This window comes from Augochlora pura, chromosome 8 (assembly GCF_028453695.1).
Source record: "Augochlora pura isolate Apur16 chromosome 8, APUR_v2.2.1, whole genome shotgun sequence".
Taxonomy (NCBI): domain Eukaryota; kingdom Metazoa; phylum Arthropoda; class Insecta; order Hymenoptera; family Halictidae; genus Augochlora; species Augochlora pura.
The window spans coordinates 10,846,438-10,865,186 of record NC_135779.1 but is presented as its reverse complement, the minus strand read 5'-3'; positions in this window follow the sequence as shown (position 1 = coordinate 10,865,186).

The following is an 18,749-nucleotide window of genomic DNA, read 5'->3' as shown; positions in this document are numbered from 1 at the left end:
CAATGCTCGGGTCGTGATCGGTGCGTACAATTCCTACTGTGTTCGCATCAGCCCACAAGTCCGATCAAACACTGAATGAAACTCTAGGGACCGAATGAAAAGGCTAAACTGGAGCTGCAGCATTCACCATGTCTAGCGTAGAGAAGAACAGCAAATGAAGTATAGATACAATTAGACTATAGATTATGCATTTTTAACGCAATTAAGCTCGCATAACTTCAAACGTTGGGGACATTAAACGAATTTAAGATTGCGAACACATTACTTCCAGACAATTACAACTATTGAAGAAAGGAGCGAGCTGTTGTCGTGCTTGTACTTCTTGAAATTCATGTAGAATGATTTTATTTCGCATAAAGATCCGTCTAGATTCAAAAATAAGGCGAACCTTTTGTATTTTTTTATTCTTTCTTAACGTACCTTTTACCGATATAGTTGTAACGTTTTTTGGATAAAAATAAGACCAAACGCGGCATATTTTTTGTGACATTATATCCCGCAAAATTTACAAGCGTCTGAGCGATACCCTGCATTGAGTCCTGAAGACTCTAGAGAATCTGAGATTATCGTCCAGGAGAGGAGAACATTCGTGTATGTACCGTGGATCGGAGAGGCGGAGTTCCGAGACCAAAACATTCGGCACGATATCGAGTACCGTGGCTGAAACAAAGGCAGCAGGACGAGGCGGGGAGGTCGAAACGAAAGGGAGAACGCGTAGAAAACGCGAGTTCGGGCGGAGCTTTGTTTCGCGGAGGAACGAGTCGAAGGCAAAGGCTTTGGAGCGCGAAAACGAGACGAGAGAGAAAGAGAGTGAGAGGCAGCAAGAGGCGCAGAGAGAGAGAGAGAGAGAGAGAGAGAAAGGGGGAGAAAGAGAGAGAATCCGCGATGAAAGGATACGTCCAGCCTTGGAGCGAAAAAACGTAACGGTCATTCGCCCGCAAGGTGAAGAAAAGTTGGCCGCAGCCAGCCACTGACCGGAGCCAAGGAGACGCTCCGAGCGATTGCCGATTCCTGCCTGTCCGCTCGCGCTCGGACGAGCCGAGCCGAGCCTCTCTCCATCCCCAGTCCACTCGGGGGACCGGTCCCTCGGCCCTCTCTCTCTCTCTCTCTCTCCTTCTCGCTCTCTCTTCTCCTTTCTCTCAGTCTTCCTTGGCTCGCTGTTTCTCTGCCCTCGTCCTCTCCGATTTTCTTTTCTCCTCTTTACGTTCCGCTCATGACGGACCGGTCCCGGAAAATTACCGAGAACCGATCTTTCGAACGGAACGCGCGCCCCGAGTGCCGGCTACGCCTTTCTGCTCCCCTCGAACCACGATCGAATCCTCTCTGTTCAACGAGAACGCGTATATGGCTTTGTAAATAATTTAACGAAAGGTGATATTCGATCTGTTCGAGACGCCGAAAGAATCGAAAGTAGCCGCGACAATCGGTGGCGTTTCGTCGAGTGCAGAGATTTTGCCGAGGAAAAAATGCCAGAGCGTGGTGCGACACCGACGAGAGCCCGTTAAACCGTTGGAAGTTCGAGCCGAGTTGGTCAGCCGATATCGCTTTCCGAAGGGATTCGACCGGGCACCTAGTAAATCTCCGGACAATTTGTGGACTCGATTTACAAAGGAGCCCGATAGTTTGGCTGCGGCGCGGCGCGGCGCGGCGCGGCTCGAAACGCGGACGATTTATCAGCGCGGAACTATGACCGGTTTTCTTTTCGTGTAGCTACGCGACCGGGAACATTTGTTCGCGTCGGTTGTATCGTTGTACCCGGGCCCGAGAGTCTTAATATTCCACGGGCTTGATCATTTATCAGGTAGTACGAGACCGCGGTCGAGCGACATTCCTTGCCGCCAGAGAGATACGAGGCGGCGTGACAATATGATTCCCGCGGAATATTTGCGCGCTCGGTGTGCGTGCGCGCTTCGAGGGAGCGAATCAGAGAATCGGAGGGAACCGGAGGGAGAAAGAAAGGGAAAAAGAGCGACGAAACACGAAACCCACGTTTCCATGGAACAAGCGCGCTCGCGCTCTCATACAGTGTACTCTCGAGAGCCGTGTCCCGTTTCGTTAATTTTCCACTTCTTCTCCTCCTTCGTCGCGATAACGGTCCGTTTTTATCGTGGCCAGACGACGACGTTTCTACGCTTATCTACCCGAGGAGACGATTATTCCTCGCTAGAAGCGTTTCCCGGTGCTCTTCGGCTCGTGCTTCCGCGATATGCGCTCGTAAAACACGCTCGGGGATCTCGGAGCGAGCCGAGTGAAACATTCTCTATGCTCCCGGCTCGAGACGAATCGATCTCGGGAACGATCCTGACGACAGATTATCCGGTAACCCGGAATCAAACTATTTCCGCGGAGCTTCGACTTTTCGACGCCATAAATTTCGGGTGGCACCACAGGGTTACGAGTCGACCGAGGATCACGAGAAGCTCCCGAATCGAAAGTCACCGACGGATTATCTTCTCCGGATCGTTTCGGTCGAGTGTACGATGCGGAATCGCGGGCTTGTTGCGTAACTCAACCTGCCTCTCCTCGAGGAGAAGAACAGACGAGCTTTTCTTTTCCAAAAGGAATTCCGAAGGGGATTCGTTTGCCGCGGGTGCGCAGCGGTCGCTCGCGAAAATTCTAGCCGGCGGTAGGGTTCGCCGCGGCGAGAGTGCTCCAACTCGAAAAACAGCGGGATCAAAAACGAGCATAGGAGTAAGCGGAGCACGAAAGGAGGCCACGAGCACGCCGCGGCGATACGAGCTTTTACCAGCGCGCACACGCCGCGCTATTTTTAGTATATCCCCGTTGCATCGGGACACCCACGCGGGCCTCGAAAGCCAGCCGGAAAAATGTTGATCGGCTTGTGCGTTCGCTTCGGGTCGAGTTACCGATCGTCGACGTTCTACGGTCGCTCGAGCACGCCCGATCTCATTCGGATACTAGAAAACGCGCCGCGGCGATTCGGACGCCGACCGCCCCGCGGTGCACCGTGGTAGTTTCGCGGAGAGTCGAGAAAATCACGCCTACTCGCGCCGTTTTATTAGCTTCGCGTAGATTTGCGTCCCTGTTGAACCGTTCCTTGCGCCAGCTCTAGTATGGTACCTATCCAAATGTCACGCCCCCATCCCCGATTGGAAACGTATTTAAAAAGGAGACTGTTATTATACAGAGCGTTTCAAAATTATTGTAACTTCGCGAAATGAAGGGTTTCGAAGGTTCTTTGATGTAACTTTTTTCTTAGCGAAAATGCAATCCGCGGCTTTGTTTACGCGTAATTAACGAAACACAGTGGCCAATAAGAGGCGAACGCAGGAATTTGCAACGCACTGCCATGTGGTCGAGTCGGCGAGCGGAACCATGCTTCGCTTCAGGGCGCGACGGAAGGAGAGGTCTACGTTCGGGCTCCGAGCCGCGTTCGAAGGAACGGACAAGTCATGGGGCATGAATTTTCCAAACCTTTTCACTACTTGACAGTGATAATATTAATAAAAACGCTGTTCACCCTTATGTTAAAATGGCTGAAGTATATTCATTAATTTTTCGAACCGGGCAAGTAGTTTAATAATGACTGCTATTTCAATTTTCTGGTATGCATGACACCTTACGTATGACACAATTTTAATGTTTATATGTTAATCTAATTTTGTTATAGAATAACGGAAACATATTCTTGCACACCTTCAAGCCACAGCTTGGTGCGTTAGCGAGTGTCGATATAGACATTTTCTTTGCTATGATTGGTTAGCGATTCACTGCTAAAACAGGATCCACTGCGAATTTGATGCATGATAAAACGCACGAAAATATTACCACAGCTCATGAAAGGGAACGAAATTATGGACAGAAACATCTTTTCTATTTCATTAAAAACGGTATCAAATTACTACTTTTGATCATTCAAAGAAACATGTATAAAATCAGAGATGTCTGAAAAATCGAAATGTAGTTTTAGAGCATTGAATGAAGTTTCTAGTATTTAAAGATGAGAGTTTCGGTGTTGCAGAAATTGGCTTAAAGTCTCGATAATTGAGACAGAATTACCCTAGAACTAGATCCGAATTAAACAAACGCATAGATCGTTCTGCGAGGTAATCTAAAGTGCGAACATCGTCGCCACGCTATTTCGTCAAAGACCAAATCCGACTAAATATTTCGAAGAGCAACAAAATATTTCGAGCAGAGAAACGCGCTAGCTCTTGGAGCTAGATTCTTAGAAGGACATAGAATCAAATTACTCTATGAAGTCCTGTCCTAAATCGAGCGCGACGGATAGCTGCCGATGGCTCCTGCCCTCAGGGGCAAAGTAGAGCACTCCCGGGGCAAAGAGTTGCGTCGGGCCGCTGTCTAGAAAGCAAAGTCTTCCGACGACCGTTGAGAGGCAGCTGCAAGTCTTGACGTAGCCAGATCGTCGGACGCGCGATAATCTATCGCAAATGGGTCTCGGCGTTATCGCGAGCTCTCGCGGTTATCGTTCGTGCATCTTCGCTCGGTAGCGAAACGAAGGGGGGCCGTGACGACGACGACGCGGCGGAGTCAGCCGGCATGCATCGGCGGCTCGTAGTAATTTCGTTGTCCGTTTCTGCGTCACGAATCGATCGATCTACGCTCGACGGGAGTGCTGCAACTGGGACTGACAATCGGCCGTCGTCCGACCGGGGTTACCGATTTTTTTCATCACCACGTGGCCACCCTCTGCACGATCCGCGTGTGCCTCCGGGTCCCCGGCTACTCCGCTCGCTTTATGTAACGCAGGGCTCCGGCGTAATCGACGCGGCTCGTCTCGACTCGACTGGGTTCCGCAATAATTTCGGGATTTAACACACAGCTGAGCGTCACATGGCGTGTTCGTCGATCGACGGAGCGAGACGAACGGATACACGCGGTCAACGGTGGGAGAGGGAGCGAGAGAAAAGGAGAGAGAAAGGGAGAGAGAGAGAGAGAGGGAAACGCAGTGAAACGGAATCGTGAACGAGGAGGGTGGAGCGGAACGGGCTCCCCCAGGACGAACTTGCCCCCTGGATTGGCTCGTGCGCAACCCTATCGCTCTCTTTTCCTAGCCGACTCCGAATGGTATTAAGAATTTAACGCGTTTAATTCCCTCTCGCGCAGTTCGTGTGCCAGCGGCGCGTCTCGCGGATTTGAAATTTCAAGGGGAACAGGGGTCGCGGTGGGCGCGATCCAGAATTCACGGGGAACTTTGCGCGACCGGGCTCGGCATTAAACTTTCATAAATTTAAATACGCGTGTGCCGGCTAGCGCGGGACCCGACAAATCAATTTTCTACGAGCAGTGATTGGACAGAGAGACTCGATGAAGCCTTCATTGCTCTTGTTCTTGCAGAGCTCGATTAGCCGGGATTGAAAAACTGTGCACGGCCGTCGGATTTGCGTTCGATTCGCGGACCATCCCCACGCCGGAGCGCCGCGCGTCCGATTTCCCAGAGAGACAATATTGGTTCAGGAAATTCGAGTTTGCAAGTTCCGGTACCTGGCAGAGGCACGTACCGGAAATGCAATCTAACGTGCCGGCCGGTTGCTAACCGAGGCGGCCGCGCGAGCGCCTGCGTGGACGACGGACACGGCCGTGGCCGGCGGAAACGCGTGCCCCTGCCGTGTGTCAAGGGTCGACCAAACTGAAACCACGTGTACAGAGGTCGATAATGGACGCGGGCCGTGTCCGCTGCCGGATTTGGTGGCGCCATCCGGAGGCGAATCGCGCAGCTAGCGACTACTTCCTGTCGCTCGGTCGGTAAAGCAGCGCTTTCGAAAAAACTCTTTTCCCTCGGCCCGTTCACCGACTGAAACACTGGATTTTTATTCGTAATACGTTCTCCTAGAGAACTTTACAATCGTACTATGATAGACGATACTTTGTTTGACGGACGGATGACGCAATTATTTTAGAAAGTGGAACCTTCACAGATAATTTAAGAAGTTCCATCGCTCCGCGTGTCGAATATCAACGCTATTATTTCTGAAAGCTCGTCGATTGCGAATAAAAGGTTCTCCGACTGCGCTTCGCAAGATGGAACTGGTGGCATCGCGTGGTATCAGAGTCCGTTGGAAACGATCGATACCTGAATGCTGATAATTCCAACATCTACGTTACCTTCCCACGGAGAAGGCAGCCGATATCTGCCGCGCTCTACGCTTCGATATTCGAGAAGTTGATCCTTACCTGCAACAAAAATGATTAAAATGTTAGACTGGCAGACACGCGTTAATCGAAAGATAAATATCGCAGAGTTTCAGCGAAGCGCTCGACGTGAAGTAAAAGGTGTCTCTCTAACGAAGCAGGCTGATAACAAGCGTCGATAAAAGAGAATCCTGTCGAGAGCGGACAAGTCCAAAGAGCCTCAGAAATTTTTCCAGGATGGACCTGCCAGCCGGAGCAACGTGAATCGGGCACTGTCAAAAAGCGAACAGTTCAGTCAATATTTGTCCACTTTCTTGAACGAATAGCTAAAAGGAGAAACGCCTGGCTTTCGTCGAACAATAACTACTCTCCGGCCACACCTTGTCGATTGAAATTCATTAGCACCTGTCCCGGAAGGCGCATCCTAATGAAACGATCCGGTTCCAAGATTCCATTCCCGTCGAGCTCGAGCACCCGTTCCATCAGCTTCTTCGTCGTCGTCAATCCGTCTCCCCGTAATCGCGTTTACCAATCTCGCAATTACAGATATCGGCCATCGATCACAGTCCCCATTGTTAATGGTATCTCGATCCGGTGCGATATTTCGACTCCGCGATACCGAAACGTCGTAGCATATGCCGTAGAGCACGAGCACTCGTGGCGCCGAGAAAAGTCAGAATCGCGGCGGTCGCCACGCTGACCAATTTCGCGACGCGAAACGCGCACGACCCGCATCGACGATATGCAAAGCGACTCGATTCCGGCCCTCGAATACGAATTCCCCAATTTTCAGACACCCGGAGACCTCGATCTCTCGATCGTTCCCCAATCTCGATCGATTGGGAACGCGAACAACTGGTCTGCCAATTGCGCGTCGGCGTTAATGCGGATTTTATGAATTTGTGAAAAGAAACGGTGCAAGAAAGAGAAATTTGGTACATCGTACTGTAGCATTGAAGCAGACTCTTGAAGATCTCAAACTGGTGAGATAATAGTAGCTGCATCGTTGCAAAATGGACGCTCTAGATATCCAGCTCTCCTGTGGATTCTAGTTCATTTAGACATGCTGCATTAGATTCAACAAACACAGAGGCGAGTTTAGCTAACAAACATTTTACGAAGGTTGACTTTTTTATTCGCTTTGCGCGGCCTCATTCAAACAGATTTTTATTATTCTGTTGTTAAGTCGACCATTCTTCTGCTCATCTTATACCAATATTTAATTTCGATTCGTTTCTGATGTGTACATCTGTATTTTCTCGATCTTGTATGATATTATATATAAAAAGATGGCTATGATTAGCAAGTGCTAAATACATAATTAAATTAGTAAATGAATAAGTAAACAAATGTCATCGACTATCGCGAAGAAATAGATGCAAGCCTCGACCGAAGCGTGCGGTTTCGAGGAATTGATTAGATGAAAGGGCGAGCCGGGGGCCAAATTCCGTGATTGCTCTATCATCGGATCCGCAGGACGCTTTTGAACCCGCTGTTCATCGCTGCGCGGTTTACACGGGACCCGGTAAATTGGCGTCCGGAGCGACGGAACCATTGGCAGAGTATAATGGCGGCGCGGGGGTGGCGGGTAGCGGGCAGCTTTAATTGAAAATAATAATCGACACCGAACGGGAACGCTTATCCTTAATGCGCGTTAACGTCGCGATTAATATTGCATCGACGTTCGCTTCCGTTGACAAATTCTATCGCGGCCGAAATGCGCGGCGCGTACTCGGATGCGGCCGCGGCCGCGACGCAGTTGCCGCGAGCGGCAATTCCGCCGGAATTTCCATTTCTGTTGGACCTCGCCGACCGATCCCTAATTACGGGCGCAATCAGTCGACGCGGAGGATCGCGGCGGAGTGGGCTGCGGACACGCGTGTCCGCGTCCTGGTCGTTGATTGCGGTCGGCAGAGCCCGACTGAAACGCGAACGGGTCGCAGTTTCCGCGACCGTTCGCCGGAAATCGACCGCGACGTTTTATGCCGGGAAGTCGGGACGTGACTCGCTCGCCGCACGTAAGAACCTCGTAAGTCCCGGGAACGTTTCCGATCGGAATTGCGGTGACGTTCCGTCGGGATAGATCGGAAGTTGATCCGTCGGCTCGATCGGTTCCGAGCCGCGCGCGGAGAGAGCGAGGAGAGAGCGAGTCGAGCACGATTAGGCAGGTTATCGCCGCGATCCAACGTGACTAGCCAAGAATCTATCAGGCGAACCTTCTCGGAGCCAAAACGCTGCGCGCCAAGGGTTACTGCTAGTCGACTAATTGAACAAGAACACCTAGGAATTACAACCGATGGAAACAGCAAGTTCGAAGCTCACGTACCATCTAGAACTCGGGCAATTGTGTTAACTCTGTTACAAGTAGCTTGCACTCGTCCATTGATTTTTTTCAATCATTCTCTACACTTTCTTCACATCCGCAATTCTTTCAAGCAGAATTTAAAGCGTATTACTTGATACATAATTTCGCAATGTTATTATAGCCCGCAGAGATTTATCATATTAATTTAAGAAATTATGGTTATCTAATATTTCTATTTATTTCCTTTTACTTTATATCACATATTTTATATCACTTCTGCACATTTTTCTGATTTTATAACTAATGGCTAACTTGCCGTACATATTTAATAAATAAATACAAGAACGTGTTATGCTATATCAATCAATGTATCTCATAACGAATGGATGCTACAACGAACGAGGATTTAGAACAAACTATGAAATTTGTTCTACGAAGCCCCATTGAATAGATTCAATATAATCGTGACACTTGCGTCAATCTTCCGAATGTGTTGCTATTACACATGTATATGTATATGTAATATGTATGATGCATGCTACGCTCAGAGTCAGACGTAACGAGTTCAAACATTTTGTCAGCACGCTGTGCAAAGTCCTAATAAATTGTAAAGTTCTCCTTAACGAAATACGTGAGCGATATTTTTAGACTTTCATGCATTTGTAACAAAAATGAGTAGATTAAATTCAGAATATTTGAAAAATTAAGATACAATATTGAATTATTTTCAACTCCTTAAAACAATCACGGAAAGAAAGAAATGCCTTGGCGGATCTTGTATCTTAGCAATTAATACAGACAGTTTTTATTTTGCACAAAAAACCGCAGTCTAATTATTTGTTACCAGTAGTCCGAGGGATTAGAAACAGAACCGAAGCTCCCGTTGCAACACGATCTATAGACGACGCTATCCAACTACGATTCGATAGTCCTTCGAATCTCGAAGATTAACAGTCGAGGATTACTTAATAAATCATTGAACGACGACGGTAGACTAAGAACGAATTTCTAGGGGTCCGTGGAGCATAGGATAACAGAGATCAGCGTTGGTAAGCGGAAGATCGGGCGTTTAAACATCCGCCGCGAAAGGTAAAGCGGCAACAAGGAAACAATAAAACACGGTACGCGCTCGGAATCGCCGGGGCGTGTGTCGCGTGGAAGCTGCACGAGATAAAAGAAGCGAAAAGGAAACACGACGCGACGGGATACGTCGCCCGGTTTCGTCGCAGGATCTTGATAAAGGAGCCCGCGTCGAAGAAGGAAGCAGAAGAGATACCGGGTAATCGCCCGTTGAAAACGCAATTTGAGGATGCCAGAGTGCACAGACAGAGAAGAGGGACGGGGATACACAGGCGCACCCGGTCCCGCCGAACGACGAGCCTCGCGTCGCACTTCGTGACTCCCCGGATGGATGGAGCAATCAGACTTCTTCTTCTCCTCTTTGGACCACTCGTTTCACGGCTTCTGCCGTGGCAGATCGAGGGGTAATCTCGGTCGCGCTCGCGCGAAAAAGTTCTTAAGCCGTGAAAGAGCGGGTCGTGAGTTCCGTGCAAAAGGATACCGTGTCAATGGGATATTCAGCTTGGAAAATCACGTCGTTCTACGATCTTTATAATATCGCGATCCGTCCCGGCGATCATTTCAGATCGCAGTCCGGGGACGGAGACCTTTCTCGATAGTCTGGTACCCCATCCATCCACTGTTGCGACACAATTGATTCCTGCGACCGGACTTTTTCGACATCCTCACCGTGGACCGACGAGTTACTGACTCTAGTCGACTCTAAACTCGGTTTCCCGATAATTCCCAGCGAACGCAAACAGTGCGTTACGTTGGCGATGCTGCGATTACCTGTCGTCGTTAATAGTAGCAACCCTTAAAGAAGCACTAGCATAATATATGGAAACATAGTTTTTCATATCTTAACTCTCTATGGGCCGATTTTTCTTTCTGCAGACACCTTGCAAGGCACTTACTTTGATATTTCAGGTTGATGGTGCTATTCAATATTGTTATTGAATATCTCGGTGACCTTATATAAAATTATTTGACATATTAATTTGGTGTATTATTATTTGTTAAAATGTTAATATATTAATATGTGATTTGAAAGTTACATAGAAGGGCAATTTTCCCTTTGATTTGCCTCCTTATTTATATTATGTTATAGCAGTATTAATAACATTTCATTGACAATGCCACATTAATATCGAGAATAAGTAATTTTTGGCTTATAGAAAATTAGCTCCTTTCCTACTATACAAGGTTATTGATATTACATTTCGGTCCTAGTCTGCTCGCGTGCAACTGTTCTACATTCCCTGCGAATGCTCGGGGAACGTAGTACAGGTCTCTCAATCTGTTAGAGGGTCACCGATTTGGCCGTCGCCAGTGACGGGGCGCAGCTTCGACGTTTCCCGGCGTAATCTAGGTTCTCCGATCAGATTTTTCGGAGCACCTGGTCCGCGTACAGTTCACCGAGGCTCCGGAGTTCGCCGGCGGACTCTTGGTAAACTGGGAAAAGAGCGGAGGGGCCATCTCGTTTGCCCGAACAGGGTCGGACGGTATTTAACTCTTGTCGATGGCGAACGGTCGCGGTCTTTGTTCGATGCTCGGGAGCTGTCGATCGCGGCGGATTCGGCGGCGGAGTGCAGAAAGGGGAAGAGAGAGAGAGGGAGAGCAGCGACGGCGCTCGGTGCCGCGGGAAACAATAGGAATTGCTCGGCTTTGTCGACGGCAACTTGTTTCGTAAGTTCTCGCTGCGAGCGGAGGTAGCGGATCGGAAAAAGGGGAGTTTCGCGGTGTATCCGGTGGGCGGAAGCCGAAGAATTCTCTGCAGTGTTATCGGAGACCACGGGGGACTCGAGTTCTTTGAGGAGGACACTCGTTCCCGGCCGAGCTGTTCCCGGGACGGCGGAAAGCACCGCGACAAAACAAGGAAACGTCGCGCCTGAGACCGAGAAACTTGCCCTGGGATACTTCCGTCATTAAAAATGCAACGCGACCTTCCGACCCGGTTTCTCGGCGATCGTCGATTTCCCGGGGAACCGAGGATCCCCGAGAGCAGCCGCGGGAAGCGGAGATCCGCGAGGATCATCTGTTTCCGTGGAGCAGTCGCGTAGTCGCGTCCGAAATGAGCAAACAGTCAAAATGATCGTAGCGAATCTTATCCCATGTATGCTTAACCTTCATACGGTCGCGTGGGATGTTCGACATCTCACACTTGGCGTGTCTTCATTTTTTAGTGAAATGTTAAGTGGTGACGCCTTGGTTAGGCGTCCCAATCATCATGCCGTCGTATTAAAAACATATAAAAAGAGGAAAATATTATATATAATTCGATGATTTATATTCTTTCATCATGTTTATCTATCAACGTGTGAAATCCGGAAGAGGTTTTAATTTATGTATAAACTTCTTTTTTACACGATTTTTAAACCGGGAGCACGGAAATTGGGATAAGCACGATAATTGGGACATCTATCCTAGCTGTTAGTAGCTGCATTAGCTCTTAATTAAGTATCACTTTAGCGATTTTGTTCTCGATACTATTTTCACGGGTCTCTTGGGGTGTCGCGTTCGATCCAGGGTTAAATAACTATTAGGGAACGAGGTTTTTCTCATGACAGTAGTGTCTAAAATGCCTTTTTTCGGGGCAAATAGCCTCCTGCGCGACCGCCGGTATTAATCGGTCCCAATCTTAACACGAAATTGGCTGTTCGTCGATCGATCGTGATTTTCGTACGAATCCGAGCCGGCTTTCGAAACCTCGGCTGCGCCTTGCTCTTACGCGTTCTATTCCTTACGTAACTCGATGAAAAAGCGAACGTAAAAAGTCGCTGCATTAATTAGGAGCTGCGTGGCTTGCAAAGACGATACGATAATAATAACAACAGATCGAGCGGGATCGAGAAGCGAGATAAAACGACTGCTAGGAGAAAGAGCGTATACGCTCGAGGCGGTGTTCGACTAACTCATGCGCCTTCACCTTTCGTTTGTTTTCGCTGGCTGGTTTATTTAACCGTTTCGCAAGATTCCGAGCATAGTTTGCGAGAGCCCGGTGAATCGTCCGCGAAACGATCGGTCTACCGAGACCATTTCCAACGGTCGCCCGCGCCCGTTCCCCGCATTTCGTATTTCGCGTTTCGTATTCCGCGTAGGAGTTGCGCGCCGGCGACGAGACGGGACGGGACGGGACGCGAGGCAACGGTGGCCTGAATCGTGAAACCGTGTGTCAGAAATCAGCATGGAACAGGCTCGACGAGAGCGGCCGTGCTCCTTCGCCCGGGACGAAACGCGAGTGGAATCGCGGCGGGATGACGCAACCATGAAAGCAAGGTCGCTGGATCAATGGAGAAACCGATGTCGGCTGAATGAGACCAGCGCGCCGCGAGCAGCCTATCCAAAATTCCGATACGCCGTCGAATAATTCGGAACGATGCAGGCCGCGCCGCGCCGCGCCGCGCCGGTGTTGTTCGGGCTGCGCCGTCGCTGCACTCCGATTTCTCGGTTCATTGAACGGGCCGCGCGCGGCGCATTACACGAATATTAGATCCGACGTAATGGAAACGACGATCGACTGCACGGATCGGAATGTATGCATTTTACCTTCCGGAATCCCGAGCTCGGAGGGGCGTCGTTACTCTAACCCGACGTAATTCGCTTTCGCTGTTTCGCATTCGTCTACCTTGTTCTTGCTCCCCAGCCCCTTTCGCGACCGTTCGCATCGGTTTTACATTATTTACATGTGCTATGCATAAATATCAAATGCCGTAGAAGTATCGATTTTTATATATAATACTTTGGAATAAGACTTGCGGTTTTGGCCAGGAAAATGGAAAGTCTCCCCGCTTCGGCGGCGCCCGACCAGCGAGACCCGTATAAGGTGGCCCGAATAAGCGGGAGAGAGGTCGAGCAGCAAACGTTTCTAAGTTATTTCATCCTCTCTTCTCGATCACTCCCGTACATTTATCGGGGATTCATTTATTGTCCGCGTTATCGGCGGGATGTCTGCTCTTTCGTTCTGCCCGGATCTCTCTATCCTCTCTCTTTCTATTCCTATCTCCTCGCTCCCTCCATCCCTATCTCCGGACTCTCTTTCTACGGGTTTATTATCCTTTTACCGTGAATGTACCGCCGGTAACGGAACGGTGCGCCGGACACGCGGCGGGCTTAAATTTATCTACGGTTTTTAAAGGTTGAATATGTGCCGGTACACCGACGATACAGAGTATCGTTCGTTCGCCGCTTCCAATAATCCCGGCAAAGCCCTGAGAGGATTTGTCCAATATTTCAGCGTGGATGGCAGAAGATAATAGAGATGTTAGGTCGGAGAGCGCGGACGGCACGAAGCGGGTCGAAGAACCAAGTGAATTAAATTCTTTCATCTGACGTTAACCGTTCTCTGATCGAGTCCTCTTCCATTATCCTAATTCGTCGCGAAATACGCCCGCGAGCGAGCTAACCAGCTTCTATCCGAGACGACGCGACGCGTCCTTAGCCGTTTTTACTCTTCAGAATTCTCGATTAACAATTCCGATCGACGTCGAGAGAAGCAACGGCAAGACTCGCCCCGCCAGGCTGTGCAAACACAGATAATTGAAGTTCGCCGACAGACGTTCGCACGAGATAACACGTTTGAATTATTGCGCGCTAAACGAACCGACTGTTTTCGAAATTGCGTTACATAATCCGACGGCGACACCCAACCGTGTATCTACACGAGAAACAAGTCGCGGTAAACGATGCGAAACATCTCTGAATACACCCTTTCCGACTCTCTTTTTTATCCTAGTTTCCCTCTTTTTACCCCGATCCTTTTACGGCATTCATCTTGTTCCTCAACCCTCCATCATATGCGCACCTCGTACACGCATCTGGAAATGTTTCATTTTTCTTTCACGATGTAGACGCGCGCGATATTTCCATATCAGTCGCCGCGGTTGGTTGTCGGAGATTTGACACGATTCTTAAGGGTTAAAGAAATAATTACTGTACAAATAATTGCAGATAAATTAGAAATATCCAATTTTTAATCCATATTATATGCAATTTGAAGGAGTTTTCTAAGCTGTTATTAAATTAATTGACTTGCAGATTTGTTCGATAATAGTTGGTACTTTACAGTATTTATATTATATTAATATTTATTAAGTATATTTATATTAATATAAGGCGTTAATAAATGCGACGTATAGTCACGTCTTTCATATACACGGTGGTCCACCCAACTTTTGCAACGTCTGCAACTTCCAAAGTATGCGTTGGCAACAAATTTTTCAACACGAAAGTTGAGTGTTTTAAAGAGGTACAGTGAGATAGGACATTTTGTTTTTTAATAGGTAGAGGCGTTCCAGAGATTAGAAGATCCATTGTTTTCCTTAAATGGTATACTAAATTTTTTGCTCAGAGATATGGATAGTATTGATCTTCATTAGCCCTAAATCTACTTCTTCACATAATATCAAGTTGGAAACATTACTCATTGGATACAAGAACTAACAAAGGTCAATACTTTTTTACTCAGAATTCGATATTTTCCTATATAGTGATATTAAAAATATAGTATTCCATCTAAGAAAAGAAAATTGATTTTCAAATCTCTGGAACGGCTCCACCTATACAAGAATAAATTTATGTTATACCACGCTCCTTGAAACACGATTTTTGTATTGAAAAATTTGTTGCCCAATGAATATATTGCCAGTAGCAGCAGGTACCCAAGTTACGTCGACAACCCTGTATAACGATAGACTTGCGAGAGTGTGTAAATACACTTTTCTTGTACAAAGCGTTAACCGATTCTCTATCCTTACAAGACGCTCCGTTGTTTGTCACAATTCCGGTCTACATATAGACATCGGTAACCAACCTTTGAACGTTTTAATAAGCATTTCCAAGAATGCCGTTCTCTCCGGCTTACAGGCACACGAACCGCGCATTCTTTCACGGAAACGGTATCGTTCGAGCACTGCGAAACGAGACGAAGTTCTCGCAGAATGCTCGAAGCTCGCTCGGCGATTGTCCCGCGTCGGAACCGCCAATGGTGTACGCGCGACGAAGAAGAAGAAGAAGAAGAAGAAGAAGGAGAAGGAGTTGAACACAGTTTACCTTGGATGGTACTGCCCCGCGAGATTATTATCCTTTTACGCGCGCGCATACACAAGGCGGCTCCGATTGCATTGCGTAAGCGTAAATTGGTCTCGTTCAGACACACACGGGTCTGGCCGATGATTTTTCCTCGAGAGTCCCCGTCTGCCGCGGATTCGAGCGCGGAACAACCGCTCCGTCGCGCTCGCGTGGTCGCGCCTACGATTACGCGATTAATTAATGAGTCGGCGTGTCGCGTGCTACAATCACGGTCGGGCTTGTAATCGCGGTGACATAACCGCGTCGATTCGAACTGCCGGGTCAATAATTAATCGAGGGAGGAAATTGCGCTTGGTGAACACGACCATCGCCACGCGTCGCCTCGCCTCGTCTCGCCTCGCGTCACCCGGCGATGCGACCGATTAACAGAATAATTCCGACGGCTCTTCTCGCTGCTGCTTTTCGCCAACGAGGCACGCTTTCAGCCACGTAGAAATGCATTTATTTATAGAAATACGTCTAGGGTGCTCGACTTTGTCGAGTGAAACATGTAGGCGTGCCTGCAGCCCCAGTGGAGGGAAACGGGATGATAAAGTATCGGGTAGAAAAAGGTCATGATTCTTCATTGAAGCTCGCTCTGAATGCGACTGACGTCAAAGAAATCCGCGAGCAAACTAGCTCCAACTCTCTCTCTCTCTCTCTCTCTTGCTCTCTCCCTTTGCGACCGTTCCCTTTGGAGACAGCAGAGGACCGGAATCTGAATTTTCATTGGCTTGTTCGCGCTTGCGTTCCTCGCGTCGTCGGGGACTTCTAAGCGACGTGGAATCACATTCTTTTCCCCGCGCCGTAATCGGTGTCAGCCTCGGAAAACCGATAAGAGGCGGCCGCTCCGCGCGCACCTACTCGTTCCCCGATGATTAATCGGTGTCCTTGAAAGTAATACGATTGTTTGCGAGCCAATAACGCACCGAACGCGCCGCCGCTGCACCGGCGCATCGTTGTGTCGTTCCGTTTGTTCCGCCGCGGTACTTTATTCCGACCGAGAGAAGAGACAAGAGCGATCCCGTTTGAATAAGGCAACGCTCGCGAGTACCGCTTGGTTGATTTAAAGGCAGTAAACTTTGAACTTTTGCCACGTTGTCGGTGCCACTTAGCGAAGATCCGCCGCGATTTGCATACCGGCGGCGGGAGATGCTCGCGAGCAGTCGCGACGGCAGCAGCAGCGGCAGCAGCAGCAGGTTGCATCCGCGAACTTTTGCCCAAAGCGACGACGACACTGGGTCGAGGTAACGACGTGTGCCGCGTGAATATTTATGCGCTCGGCTCGCAAGTGAGCCGTGGCATTCGGAACGGTTTCGCGGACTCGGGGGAGCACCACGATTTCTCCGGGAACGTAATTTTTTATCGAATCTCGCCGATCTAGAGCTTCCGCAGCTATAAGAGGAGTTTGCCACGGACGTGAAATCGCGGTCTCGCAAGCTGCGAAGGTAGAAAACGTATTCGGAGACGGAAAGTTTCCGAGCTGCGACAACGTGGACGAGGACGAGGACGAGGACGAGCGAGCGAGCGAGAAGGCGGACAGGCAGACGGCAAGCGATTGTTATTAAATTTCTGTCGGGCGGCGCGTTATGAAATTCCGCAAACGTTATTCTCTCATCAGCAAAATAAATATTTCCGTAGCCCTGTCGCGACAACAGTTTAATCTCGCTCTAAGGGACCAGACGACTGTGAGCACGGACGAAGTTCCGCGAGCTGCGCGAGATCCGGCGAAACAATGTGAGAACAAATATTTTGCCTGAACCGTGGTTCTGCGTGAATATTTATAGGACGCCCAATTTATGAGCGGGATCCGAGCGTAAAGCGGCAGCGAAGGCAGGCGGGCGCGCGTACCATTACGCAATTATCTTAATTGCGCCAAAGTATCCGATAGCTTCTCGTAAGGGGAAGCGCAAGCGGAAATAAACGCGTTCGCAGTTCCCGGTGCCGCGCCGGGCCTCCTCTCTTCTGGTTCTCGCTGCTGGCCTAGCCACACACCGTAGCCCTTTTTCCACTTCTTCCACCCCCTCCTCTGTCTCCCTTTCTCCCTCTCTCTCTTTGCTATCTCTTTCGCTCTCTTCTCGCCCCGCCGTGAAAAGTGCTCCGCATGCAAATGAAACGGTGCCGGCGTATCTATGAGCGCGGGCATTAAAGTAGCCGGATAAAGCGGAAAACTTTAGAAGCATCTCGCCCCGCGTTGCTTTATTTTCTTTTTACGCCAGTTCGTTATTAGACTTATCGACCCGGCCGTGGCCCCCGACTCGCCGCCGACCCGCCGCGCCTCGGCAAATGTAACTATCCGGGGCTCCGTGAAATTTACGAGCCGCGAGGATCCACCGTCGTCGTTCCTCTCCGCTTCTCGAGACACGACAGACATCGCGCGCAAACACAATAAAAGCCCGACCCGGGACCTGAGACCCGAGACCCGAGACCCGGCCCGACGGGGCTCGCTCGTCGGAACAATGCAAGAAACTTATCCCGATTCCCGGCGGCGACCTCGTTGCCACCGCTCTCCTCGGAACCCGGTACAGAAATTGCATAATTATCGCGGAGGACTCGGTGCACGCTCGCCCAAGCTCGCGCGAGCTTGTTCGATCCGCGCCGATGGGAATTCGGTGGGTCAACGGGAAACCGCTGGCGCTGTTCGCGAGTCGTGGCAAAAAGCAACGCGAACGACGGCGCGGCGCGGCACGGCACGGCATCGGCCGCGCGCGACCGAAAAAGTGAAACCCCCGGGAGAGAAAGGGTGACAAAAAGTGCAGCTGGCGGGAATTATAAATGGGCGAACGAGTGCTCGCGGGAACAAACCGGCCGCGTTGTATTGCTTTTTATAATGAACGTTCGAAAGATATATCCAGAGATGTGTGCTCGTTAGCGGCTAATGCTGGACAGAGCGCGGGCGCGCGCTCGCGCACGACCACCGCCAATGTAAATTTGCGCCCGTTCCACCCTTTGTGCGCGAAACCCCATTAATTAATACCACCGTGACGAGAGATAAAAATCCGTGGCGATCGGACGGGAGTGTAATTTCGAATGAGACAAACAAGCTCGGCGACGACGCCGTTGGATTTTTCGAATCGTTGGAAACACCGGACACCATTTGCGTTACCGCTAACGACTCTCTCTCTCTCTCTCTCTCTCTCCCTTTCTCTGTCCGTCTCTCCTCTCGTAATTCCATTGAATCGATTAGCAGAACTTCGTCTAC